Here is a 13,278-nt window from a genome sequence, read left to right as displayed (position 1 = left end):
TTCAGGAGAAAATATTAGCATATAATATGAAGGGGTATACTTTTCCATATACTTTATTCAAATAGCTCTTGGTAACACATGTGAACATAACAAAGAAATTAAACACAATACTACACAACTAAGACATGGCTAATTATGGTGAGTGCTTTGAAAAAGGTCCCAAGGTGTCATAATTAAAAGCTGAACTATTTTTCATTCTTTCCCTGCTATGCCACAAGTAAGAGTTAAGAGTCCCCAACTTCACTAGTTCCAACTAATTTAGGCTGTTATGTTTATACCTGCCTCAGAGAAAATAAGCCTGTTACAATGCTATACAATTTAAAATTTTTTTAACATTTATTCATTTTTTGAGAGAGAGAGAGAAAGAGAGAGGGAGAGAGAGAGAGACAGGGCATGAGTGGGGAGGTGCGGAGAGAGAGGGAGACACAGAATCTGAAGCAGGCTCCAAGCTCCGAGCTGTCAGCACAAAGCCGGATGTGGGGCTCGAAGTGACAAACCACGAGATCATGACCTGAGCTGAAGTCAGATGCTTAACCCACTGAGCCACCCAGGTGCCCTAAAATGTTATACAATTTAAAACACATAAGTATTTAGTGTACATGACCCTACCCTACCTGTAAATCACACAAACCTATACAAAAGTACAAATGGAGGCCTTCTCTGGAACTGTGGTCTTCAAAAGTTTAAAGGGTCTAACCTAAGAAAAACTAAAATTTTCTTTTAGTAATATCTTAGAATATTGTATTAAAAATAAAAATTAAATATTACAATTTTAATTATTCCAAATTGAAATTCTTCTTTAAACTTTTATATATCTATTTTCAATATCTATCTTTATAGTGGGAAAGAACATCAGCTAAGAAATTTTTTAAAAGTCCAATTTTCCATTGTATGAGGTGGGTGGGGGAATGGTGTAAATGGGTAATGGGCGTTGAGGGCACTTCTTTGGATAAGCACTGGGTGTCATATATAAGAGATGAATCACTGGGTTCTACTCCTGAAGCCTGTATATTAACTAACTTGAATTTAAATATATAAATATATATTATTAAATATATAACATATATTAATAATATATATTAAATATATTATATATTTAATAATATATATTAAATATATATATATATTATAGTTATATATAAAGTCCAATTTTCTGCCAGTGTATATTTGGATCTTCAGACTCAAGAGTAATAAATGTTCCTGAGGCTCAGTTTACTAATATGCTGTGTTACAAGCTAGTTAAGCTTTGGTCAGTTGCTGTATGATTTCAATTTTTATTTTCTTATTTGGGGGTAAGGGGGTTGCTTCTTACTAAAGAACTCAACTGAGGGGTGTCTGGGTGGCTGGGTTGGTTGGGCGGCCGACTTCGGCTCAGGTCATGATCTCATAATCTCACAGTTGGTAAGTTCGAACCCCACACCAGGCTCTGTGCTGACAGCTTGGGAGCCTGGAACCTGCTTCAGGTTCTATGTCTCCCTCTCTCTCTCTGCCCTCCCCCCACTTGTGCTCTGTCTCTCAAAAATAATAATTTTTTTTAATGTTTTAAACAAAGAACTCAATTGGAAGTTCTAAAGGAAAATTCTTAAAAGCATCATAACTAATTTAATACGACCAACGGATGTTTTAAAACTGTTTTATAGAACTTTCGTTCCCTTTATTTTTTTCCTCCTTAGCCTCAGAGCCTTTCTTTTTAATGGAGAGATTTTGTCATATTTCTCATGTCATGGTCAATACTGCAACTCTCCAGTATGCCACAGCAGTGGCAAAGAAAATAATAGGTTAGGCTATTAGAAACCAGGGCTATAACTTCTCTAGCCTATGTGATGACGAAGCCCTTTTCAGAAAGTGATTATGTCACAAAGTCATATAAGCTGTAAAATCTCAATAGGTGTGTTTGATTTGAAGAAACAAGTTATTAAACACCAGAAAACTTCCAAACCAAAAACAGCAAAGAAGGCTTGTGTGGTCAGAGAAAAGGTATTCAAAAACTCATCAGAAAACAGGAGATCCCAGATTACAAAACTGAAAAGGGTGATTTAGCATCCCTATTTGAGAGTGATTAAGAGAGGGGTAGTTGCTGCTACTACTGCTCCTGTTACTGTTTCATTATCATTATTGTGAAATAATAATTTCTATTTCATTTTTTTATTTTTTAAGTTTTATTTATTTTGAGAGAGAAGAGAATGTGGGGAGAGGGGCAGAGAGAGTGGGAGAGAGACAATCCCAAATAGAGTGGAGCCCGATGTGGGGCTCAAACTCATCAACTGTGAGAACATGCCCTGAGCCAAAGTTGGATGCTTAACCCAGGTGTCCCAATAATAATTTCTGTTTCATCCAAAAAGTTTTGAATCACTCTGAGTATTATTTATGTTCACATTATTCCTCAACAAAAAAGAAGTTAATGAATATGCCAACTCTACAGATAGAAAAACTTAATTACAAATGTGAGGTACCTAAAGACCTGTAACCAATAAACTCAGAAGCAACACACAGATTTAAAAATTTCCAGATATTGGCCTTTCTCTAAGACCATTCCTTGCCAATTGAGAAAAACAAAAGTTTTTTTATAGTACAAGATATAAGATTTTATTAACTCATAGTACTGATCACAAAATCATATATTAACAAGACATCTACTTTAATTTTAATACTTAGTTGACATATTTGAAGGAAAGTAGTAATGTGAAAAATTCCTCTGTACCTTAAAAGGTACTCACAATGTCCCTGACAATAAAACTGAACTAAGAAAGAGAAGTGTAGCAGTGTAGCCCTGTGATGGCTATATCACATTCATGAGACACCTGGCCTTTCTAGGAGTCACAAAGACACAAATATGAGACTTTTCAGTGTCAGACCTATAAAATAGTTAATAACGATATAAAATGTTTCCCCATGTCCAATGCTCCTCAGGATATTACTTCAAATAATCTCTTCTTGATCATCCTTTAAGTCACAGCTCAAAGGCCACCTCCTACTAGAAGCTTTCCTTGACATACGTACTTCTGCTCTTACACCTACCTCCATTATAACTAGCGCACTGCATAGAATTACCTATATTCACACCTCCTCACTGCATTTTCATCTTTGAAATCATGTAATCAAATGGTTCCCACCTTTTCCCAGCCAAGGATCCTTTCATTAATCTTCCTTCATGAGCCCCACCCATGTTTTCAGAGAGTTGCCTATAAAACCAGCCATACTTACTGTGTAAATCAACTTCTAATTTTTACTAATCAGAATATATAACTGATATTTAACGCTTTTTATTCAGTAATATATTATTCATTTATACATTGGTATATGGAAAATGCAGCATGGTTTGTCTCTGGAAATAATAATTATTCTCAAGTACTCCTAACACCAATGTCCAGAACTGTTCTATGAAATTCTATGCACAGTATCTTCAAACTGAATCTTCCCAACAACCCTATCATCTGATAAATTGTATCACAATCCCCATTTTAAAAATTATGAAATCAAGACTTAAAAAGGTTGGTTAACGTTTCCAAGGTCATACAACTAGTTTAGGAAATAAGACTTTCGAGGAAAGATTCAAAAAATTAAAAAAATTCAAAGTTTAATTGTGGTTTTCTCCCATGCAGGTCTTTAAAATTCATCATTAAAATGAAGAATATATGTTTCTTTTTTTTTTCTTTAAATGAAACCAAAAGAAAGCAGATTAAGATGTGTATATTTGACCAAAGAACTTGATGTTAGTTACTGAAGTACACAAAGATTATAAAATCTCATTCTTTGCAGGCTTTCAATTTTTTTCTAAAGCTTATGTATTTATTTTGAGAGAGAGAGAAAGAGAGAGTGAGCATGTGTGCACAGGCAAGCAGGGGAGGGGCAGAGAAAGGGGGAGAGAGAGAATCCCAAGTAGGCTCCATGCTATGAGCACAGAGCCTGATGCAGGGCTTAATCTCATGAACTGTGAGATCATGACCTAAGCTGAAACCAAGAGTTGGGATGCTCAACGGATTGAGCCACCCAGGCACCCTTCTGCAGGCTTTCAAAATAAAGAGTTTCTTAACTGATTAGAATGGAGAAAAGGTGACCAATACACCTAGGGAGGATGCAGGATGACAGGTGAAATGACCTTTCAAAATCTCTTGTAGTCCTTAGAATTGGAATTTTCTCAAATTTGAGACCAGAACATCCATACTCTACATTTATCGCAAGTCTGCCGGACTACTAATGAATTCTTGTTTCTAGGGAAGAAAGGAAGGAGCACATATTGCTGTCTGTATTTCATATAAGAGTAAAAGAAACAGATTATGTAACTCACCAAAGATTTCACAGCAAGTATATAGTGAAGCTGAAGTGAAAGCCTGATCTGTATAATTATAAGCACAGTACCACTTCACTAGTCATTTCAACAGGTATTAAATATTTACTTTATACCAAGCCCTGAGCTTCGTGCTTTACATTCATTTATCTCATTTAATCTTCACAATAATCCTATGGTGTAGATATTATTACTCCCATTTTAGAGACGAAGACATGGAGGGTTAGGGATTACACCATGGATATATTGGGGGCGGGGGGGGGGGGGTGGTGGATGGGGCAGTTGCCTTCTAAATAGAAGGTTCAATGCCCATGGAGATAGCTGGAGATTATTTCTGAGAAAATAACGATATTCCTGCCATTTGATATTCTTTCCCAAGAAAGAATGATGAATTATTCTCTCCTAGTTAGGAGCATTCTTCTCCAGCTCTACCAACGACCTGCTTAGCAACATGACAACTTCAGCTAAGTTTCCCCACCTACCAAATATAAAAATCTTCAACAGAAAGGAAAATCCTTAAAAAAAACAGACTTGTGACTTCAAAAATGCCCTTCAGGGTGCCTAGAACTTAGTAAGTGCTCAATCATGTTACCCAATGATCTATTTGTAACTTCATCTAAAGTATGAAAGGAAATATTTGCAATCCCTATGTTTCAGAATGAGTTCCATTTGAAACCTATGCTCCTTATTTTAAAAAGAAAATCTGTCACATTTTCTTTTTTTCATATATTGTGCCTGTGTAGTAGTAGAAAGTAAAGCATCTTTAATTTTCTTTGTCTAATTTTAAAGAACTACTTTTCAAAGAAGAGAAGAGATTGTGCTCAATGAAGTCAAAATCACAAACAGCACTAACGTCCCTTTTTGCATTTGAATGGATATATTAAAGATAGACAATTCAATTCATCTCTTTAAGATGACTAGAAACAACAAATTATTGAAGGTAGTAGGGATAATAGATCATGTAAAGGGTTATCTTGTGAGATTTTCAGAGAAGAAAGAGATCAAGGGAGAACTTGAAATGAGAGAATACAGAATGTTTGCATCGATGCTAATATGCATATCACAGAATGTACTTTGAATTTATCTTATATTTATTGTGCTTATTTATACATGTCATCATTGAAAAGCACCAAATCAATATACTTCAGTAATTTTGATTCAAAATAGTTTAAAACACAAAAACTCTTAAAGAATTTCACAATATCACATTAGGCTTCTTCAATACATGGTGCTTCAATCCAAAGAAATCTTTAAAAGCTTTATAAACCAGGGGAGCTTACTAAATAAAATATACCAGCGAATTCCTTCCTACATGTGCCAGAGTAGAATGTACATAGAGAAAGAGTAAATATGGAAATAGAAAATCTAGAAAATTACAGAGCAGCAAATTCAAGCTAGTTACCAAGGATGCAAAATTTTCTGAAATATATACAACATTGGACAACCAATTGTTAGATTTTTCTGATTTCACCATTCAATCCCCAAATAATTACCGGTTAAGATACTAGCCCAGTTCTTTACAAATAAAGCCAAACAACTCCCTGTAAATGCAAAAAGATAACTCCTAAATATGAAGATATTCTAAAAGATTGTTTTTCAGTTGAAGTAGTACAAAAGAAAATGCCACTACACATTTTTATGCCATTAAAAGGTAAAGAAGAACATTTTGGAATTCTTTAAACATTTTAAAAAGGAATTTTTTTCAAATATTACATACTGTGTAGGTTAGGGAGGTTTACTGAACATATCAGTATTATAAAGTAGAAATAACTGGACTTTTGATTTTTTAATGTATTAGTTTATAATAAATTACAGCATCTACAATTAGACTCAGAAAATAATTCACATCATTCCTAAAGATGAACGTTTTTTGAGTGAATAGTAAAATATGAGAGATACACAAGGGGTCTTAAAGGAGCAAGAAGAGATTCTGAATATAAACAAGGCATCATTCTGGTAAAAGGAAATACAAACAACTAGCATAAAAATAGTTGATGCACAAAAGCCATAATGAGAGGGTAGCTCAAAAAATAACTTCTACTTTGAATGGTTTGGATGAAATACAAATTATCTACAGAAAAGTGTGGACTGGCATAAATGTTTGTACAAAATTATAAGTGTATTTCAAGAAGTATGCAAGAGGCAACCGCCTGCATGATGCACAAGGTCCCGGCAATGCTCTGCTTAAGTGCTAGTGCACAGAGTCCAAACCACTGCATTTTAATTACCATGCAGCCTCAGATATATTGCCTTTGATATGGAAATGTTCTTGTTCTCTCATCTTCACATATGGTCTCATGCACAGAAATCTTTATCTGATTCATAAAAAATAAACTAGAATCCAATCTCAACACCTGACCTCAGTGCTTAGAAGTTTTTTACTAAGCATGGTGTCACTATAAAAAGAATGGCTAATATTGGTGTAAAGTTGGATATTTTGAGCAACGATATGAAGGATTTACAGTTACGAACTGAATCGATACTGCTTCTCTGAGGTTTTAGGATTTCATGTTCCCTTTTTTTGAGACTACCACAGATTTGAGGAAAAACAGACCAGTACCTTTTTTTGGAGGTGAGAGAATCTGTAGTAGATTTAAATGATATTCCATCTTACAGCCTCCACTCACATTCTTCAGCTGATTTATCCTAATTATGACAATGGATACTTAAAACTTAAAAAGCTCTATAAAAAACCATACACAAATTTAAAACTATTTACAGTTTGACTAAATGTCTAAATAAAACAATTACCTAAAAAGCTTTTACCCTCTTCCACAGAACAAGGAAAATAAAAACACTTCCTATAAATGAATAATGAATATATAAAGAGAAGATGATGAAAGTTTCTAACTCTTATCAAAACAATTAGTTCTCAGATGACAATTGAATAATATCAAGCAAAAAGGATATGCTATATGTTTAAAATGTGTTTCCATTTAATAAAAATTCCTTTTCATAGGCTCTACTAGAGTGCCAGTTTGTTGTTTTTTTTTTTCACTTGAGTATGTTGAGATTCAGAATATAATCTAATCAGTAGAAGATGTGAAGTTAGGATGAAGACATAGAATGCTCAATATATGATTTTCTTTTTAGGAAAAAAATAATAGGGGAGAGCCATATTCCTTAAACAAGAAACAATTCAAATGCAAAGCTGGTCTATTTCTTCCTCTAAAAGGCAATGAATATTTGTTTACTTATTACCAAATTTCTATATTAAAATCTGTTCTCACATATGCACATAACTTGATAATTCTGAAATAACCTACATTAATTTTTAAAGAACAGGAATATGACCCATCTAACTTCATGACAGCAGATAATATGTCCCATCTGTGAATCATCTTGCTGTATGTTATCTGTGTTTTATCATTTCTAGTACCTGTCTGTGCCTGATATGGTACTCTCAGACACATTAGCTGGATGGAATGTTTCACTTGACTTCAAAAACATCAATTGATATATATGCACCCCTAAACTATATTTAAGTAAATAGCTCTGAGATCAATCAAATTTTTGTTGTACTGTACTACTCTTTTATATAACGCAGTTTGTAAATAGTGAAAAAGTATACATGAATTGTCTCATAAGAGAATCCTTTCAAACTTAGATATATAATCTAACAAAACTGAAAAGTACAGAAAATATTGAAAGGGCTAAAGCCCTTTATTAAACCTTGTTAAAAGAAAATTCATTTATTCCAGTACCTATTATACTAATTGAAAGCAAATTATTTAAAACATCACCAATTTCTTCAATATAAGATGTGTAGCAATTTCATCAATGATCAACAACCCAATAATTCCTAAAAGTCGAATAGAAACAGACATAAAATCTCAATAGTGGCCAGAAAATTTATCATATATGTATTTAAAGTAATATATTTTAAAGCCCTATAAAAGAAACATTTGCTAGGTATGCTAACAAAACATGTATGCTTTTCCCTTACTGAAAAAAAAATCTGCTGCTTTCTGCTACTAAAGAAAAAATGTCCAATAGACAGTATAATATTCCTACTGAATGTCATCTCTTCTAGGTATTCAGTTAGTGAATGCATTATAGAATCAGTGTAAGGTATAGATACTGACACCACTTTATTACTTAATATTTTTTACATTTTTCTTTCTTTATAGTATAATGTTGAGTGTTGTAGTTACACAATATACTATTATAAGAGTGTATATCATGTTCCGCAATAATAAACTCATAAATATTTTTGGTTTTTAAAAAATACGTGTACACCCAAAGAAAGTTCCTTGCCATTACTTCTAAAACAAAAACTAAGAACAACAATAAGCAGGATAAACAATAAATTTAAAAAACCATCTAGTTTTGCCTCTATAAATAAAGGAATGTGGTGGGAGAGCAGAGGAGAAAGGAGGTGTTGGTAGTACATGAGAAAAGCAACAGGGAATGTCAGTTTGCCTTAGGAATTAATGATCTATCACTTGTCTGGACCCTGGTTACTTACTGCCTTTGGTCTTAAACTACATCTAATATGTGTGGTACATGCTTGCTTGTTTTCAGAGTTTGAAGGATTTTTTTTTTCAGCTGTTTTCTGTTGTTCTTGCTCTTATTCTTGATGTTGTTTTGGAATAGGGAATAATCCCTCTTCATTTATAAGGTTTTCAAAAACGTAGAAGAAAAAAATCTACATGTCATTTGGCCTACTACCCATGTGCTCACAAATGTGTATTCAGGAAGATACTCTCAAAAGTGTATAGATAACTCATTTATGATCTGGTGGAGTTCTTTAAAATTCAGTCATAAGTTTTCCCCTACTAAAAGAAAATGAAATGTTTCACTGGTTCAATAAAAAGCATATGCAACTAAATACACTGTGTCCCCCACCTCCTGCCAGACAGGTGCACTCTTGCTGCCATAGAAAACCTAACAGTATCCCACTAAACTTGTGGAAGATTTAGGATGTTTGCCCACTTGTTTTGAAAATAAAGAGAATCTTCTAGTAGGTAGCAGGCATAACTGAGTGGCCTAGAAACAAGGGCAGGAGGGAGACTGGTGAAAGTGCCTAATGCTGAGTGTTGAATTCCACCTTACTGCACAGGGTAAAAGTGGGAAAGTCATGTTCATGGCTATAGAAATCTGGTCTCCACCAGAGTGCAGGCTAAAGCTGACCTGAGGCTGGGCTCTGGGAAGGTAGGTGGTAAGTTCAAGCACCACTCTGGGTACAGAGAAAACAAGGCAGTGCTCCTAAGAACCCCAGGCTGAACAAGAGTGATACTGCACATGTTTCCAGGCTTGCCCCACAGTGAACACTAGCAGCCTCAAGCGGCTAGGCCTGAAGGGGGAAAACTGAAGCTGCAAATCAGGGCACATAAACTCTCAGACCTCCAGGGTGGTGGGTGGGAGGGAGCATACAGCCAGGGGAACAGTCCAAACTAGAAGCCTGGAGCCCCTACCCAAGCCAGGATACAATGTCAAGCCGGGGCTGGTCCTCCTGGATTAGTGCAGATAGAGGGGCACGAGCAGACCTCCCCTTTGGGCGGGGTGTGGAAAAGACTATACTGCCAGATCTGACTCCACATCCCCTTTCCTCATTCGTCTGTAGCCTGCTGCTGGTGTCCCATCTACCCCTCCAACCAGTAGTTCCTCCTCCTCAGCCGAAAAAAGAGAGGAAACAGGAAGAGATGGGGGGAGAAAGAGAGAGAAATCAAAGACAAGACTACTCTGTCATAGTCTTCCCTGGAGCCAGGGCCTCCCAGGGCTGTCCGGGTCTGTTCGGCCTTCCCTCGGGAATCCTGTACGTAGCCCGGAACAGATTTGAGTGGATCAAGTCGGCCAAGCCCGTGCCTATGGGCCTCGGGGATGAGGTGCTGAGTGGGCAAGCTAATTATACATGTGGCATTTGGGCAGCCGACCGTCCAGTGACACCTTACCTTATGAGGAAACGTCAACCCCAGCAACTGTTCAAAACAAAATGCCATCGCGGGATCAGCTTCGCCGGCTCTTGGCCGGTTCAGGATTGCTGTTCCCACAGCCTCTCGCACTTAGTGCAAGAATGTGGCCTGGGGAGGCCAGCTGTGGGCGGGCGGACCGGCCAGAGTGGGGGGGACAGGCGGGGCGGTCCTTGCCAGGTGTCGGTCCTGTCCCCCCTCGCCATGGACCGACTTGCAGACCCGACCACTTGACCTTTTTATTCACCAAACCCACCTCCTAGAAATAGACTGGGCGGGGCTGTATCTGTTCTCCTCTGGACCGGGGGGGAAAACCTGGGCATGTGACTATAAAGGGCAGAAACAGGAGACCCTGGGGAGGCGGGGGAGAAGGGCACTCTCGCCTCACGACTCCACTGGTCTGTTGTCTGGGCCACCCCGCCAGGGCCAAAAGCCCGGCCGCAGGAGTGCGCGCCGGGGTCAAGCGCCCGGGACAGGGACGTCACCCGAGCGCCCCATTGACAGTGCAGCGGGAGGTCCGGAGCCCAGCCCAGTTTGCCGCAGCGACGGCTTCGGGCCATCTCGAGACCGAAACTTCAAGCATGGCCCTCAAAGGAGGTCACACACAGAGAAGAAGCCGGGGACAGCCCATCTCGCTAACAGCCCAGCCCCGCCAGCACAGTCGAAGACTTATTTTTAGTGCCCAAATAGGGGCAGCATTCAATATCTGGCAATTCATACCAACAAACCTTTTCAAACTTGCACAGCCTAAGAGAGCTTAAATAAAACTCAAAACATGCCGGCAACAACCACCTTTTATCTGCTCGGAACACACCAATTCTTTTTATCTGAAAGCTCCGCGGAGCGCCCGGGAAACGGAGCTAATCTAGCCTCCGCAGCCGCGGGCCGCTCCTCCTGGAGCCGGAACACAAGCCCAGCAGCCTTTGCACAAGCCCCTTCCCTTCTCTGACGGGCCCTTTAAGGGAGAAGCAAGAAAGCAGCTCCCCCGGGAGCGACCAGGCTCGGTCTGGACCCCGGGCGGGTGGCAGCACCGCCCCTGGGCCTGGGCCGAGCCCCAGAGCGGCGGATCTCGGCCGGTCGGCGGAGAGGACAGCGGGCGGCAGGGGCCCGGGCAGGGAGCCGAGGAGGACGGAGGGCGCCGGCGGGGCTCAGGGACGCGGGGTGGGAGAGCGCGGGGCGGGGAAGGTACGCGCCGGCGACCGTGCGCCTGGCCCGCGGACTCCCAGGCCGAGCCCGCGCGGGGCAAGGCTGGGCGGCCGCTCACACACGCCCCGGCCAGCCCCGCACTTCTGCCCTAGAGTCCGGAGCAAAGAGGACCACAGATTAGCACTTGGGTTTCAGACTGTCTTGGAGTTCGGTTTGTTTATTCCTAAAAAGATCATAAAAAGTCACGTCCAAAAATGGGGGAGGGGGAGGAAGGGCGAGAGCCGAGAGAAGTGGAGGCGACTCGCGCAGGGTCCCGAGAAAGTTACGGCGGAGCGGCGGTGGGGTGAGGGTGGGAGAAGGGAGCGGCCGGGTTTTCTAGCGACCCGGGTTTTCTTTATGAACTCCTCGCGCTAAACTTCACCCCGTAAGAGAGCGCTGCGGAGATCCTCGACTCTCGCCCGCCCTCGGCCAGCGTCAAACCCACAAATAGTCAAAGTTTCCAAACCAAAATGGGGGTGGGGAGGGGGGGAGCGTTAAGAAACACAGAAACCCAGCGGGTCCTCCCGACCTCCCGCACCCCGACCGAGCCTGGCTAACACTGAAGCGCTCCGGAAAACTGCGGCGTCGCAGTCAGTCACACGGCGAATCAACACAACACTTTTCAAGAAAACAAAATATTCGCTGGGAAACTTACTTTGCATTTAGTCTCTATTCTTTGGGGGGATGCGGTTTAAGTCGGTTCGTAAAGGAAAGCTCGTTTTGTCCAGGTTGGATATTGTCTACTTATGGATCAGCCCTTGGGTGAGGGTTTATTTTAATTTATGGCTTATGCATTCTTTTAAGGTCGATTTACATGACCTCCGGCTACAACTAAGACAGCCGAGGAGGGCACTCCAGTCGTCAGTCTGCCAAACCCACAATTAAAACAGCCCTCCCCCTAGTCTTGGTGTAACTAGGACTCTCTCGGGGTAGGCTGGTCGCCTGTCTTTCTGTTTTCTCTCTCTCTCTTCTTTCTTCACTTCTCTTTTTTCCCTCTTTCTTTCATTATGTCTTTCTTTTTTTAATATCACGAAATAAGATATGATATCAGTTTAAAACTTTCGGTATAACTTTCTCTAAACCCAAGCCTGCAGCGATAACCAGAACTACAGCGCTCACAAAGCCCTCAGGATGCTGCCCTCTTGTGGGCACAGAGGGTATTACCACCCAGCGATCCCCTCTGAACCCTCACAGAGCACACAGGCATTTGCTTACACACGCACAGAGAGAGAGCGAGAGAGAGAGAGAGAGAGAGAGAGAGAGAGTAAAGAGAGAGAGAGAGAGAGAGAGAACACTACACACGCAGGCACACAAGCTTCCTCTATCACACAGTTGCGCAAACTTCAATGAAATACCTACCTCAAACTTCACGGAGACTTACAAATTCATTCTCTAAGCCACCTGACTTCTTTTTCATATCATTCCCAGTTACACAGATTAGAATATCTATACGGGGAGGCGGAGGAGAAGGAATAAGGTGGGCCGAAAGGGCGGACAGATTTCCGGACGAATACTTAGGATGGCGATAACAGCTTTCTGTTGTCAAAGGTTGCGTTGTCTGTCTCTCTCCCTTGCCCTTTTTGCCTTAGTGTCCTACGCACAGTTATCTACAGCTACAACATGTGTTTTCTCGGAGTGGATTTTGGGGGTGGGGGGGTGGCAAGAAAACCAGAAGCCCGCCACGCAGATCTGTCACCGCCTCCGGAACAAGGCACAACTCTCCGAGAGGGGGACGCATCCTGGGGATCCGCGCGTCCACCAGCGAGCGACAGTCGCTCGGGCCCCTTTCTCAGCCTCCACTCCCCCCCTCTGCGTCGGCCCCGCGGAGCGCCCTCCTCCCGCTCCTCCTCCCCTCTCCCCTCCCCAGCCAAGTACGGAAACCCGCCCGGGCTG

At 40.6% G+C, this 13,278-nt stretch overlaps 1 protein-coding gene across 25 annotated transcripts in view; it reads right to left on the bottom strand.

The window, feature by feature from the left end:
- SOX6 (SRY-box transcription factor 6) overlaps positions 1-13,278 on the bottom strand; it is a 697,806-nt gene that overhangs the window by 597,851 nt on the left and 86,677 nt on the right. For 3 of the 25 annotated variants that reach the window (XM_053899946.1, XM_019456416.2, XM_053899949.1), the window contains exon 1: positions 12,745-13,165. The exons of 16 other annotated variants lie outside the window; for them this stretch is intronic. The gene's annotated coding sequence lies outside the window, so the exon portion shown is untranslated. Of the gene's footprint in view, positions 1-10,182; positions 10,421-12,040; positions 12,527-12,744; positions 13,166-13,278 lie in introns of those variants that run through there. 6 more of the 25 variants (XM_053899945.1, XM_019456413.2, XM_053899947.1 and 3 more) reach the window with 2 other exon arrangements.

Source organism: Panthera pardus, unplaced genomic scaffold (genome assembly GCF_024362965.1).
Source record: "Panthera pardus isolate Hobbes unplaced genomic scaffold, ASM2436296v1 HiC_scaffold_12, whole genome shotgun sequence".
NCBI lineage: Eukaryota > Metazoa > Chordata > Mammalia > Carnivora > Felidae > Panthera > Panthera pardus.
The sequence above is the reverse complement of the archived record's forward strand: the minus strand, read 5'-3'. Positions and strand labels throughout refer to the sequence as shown.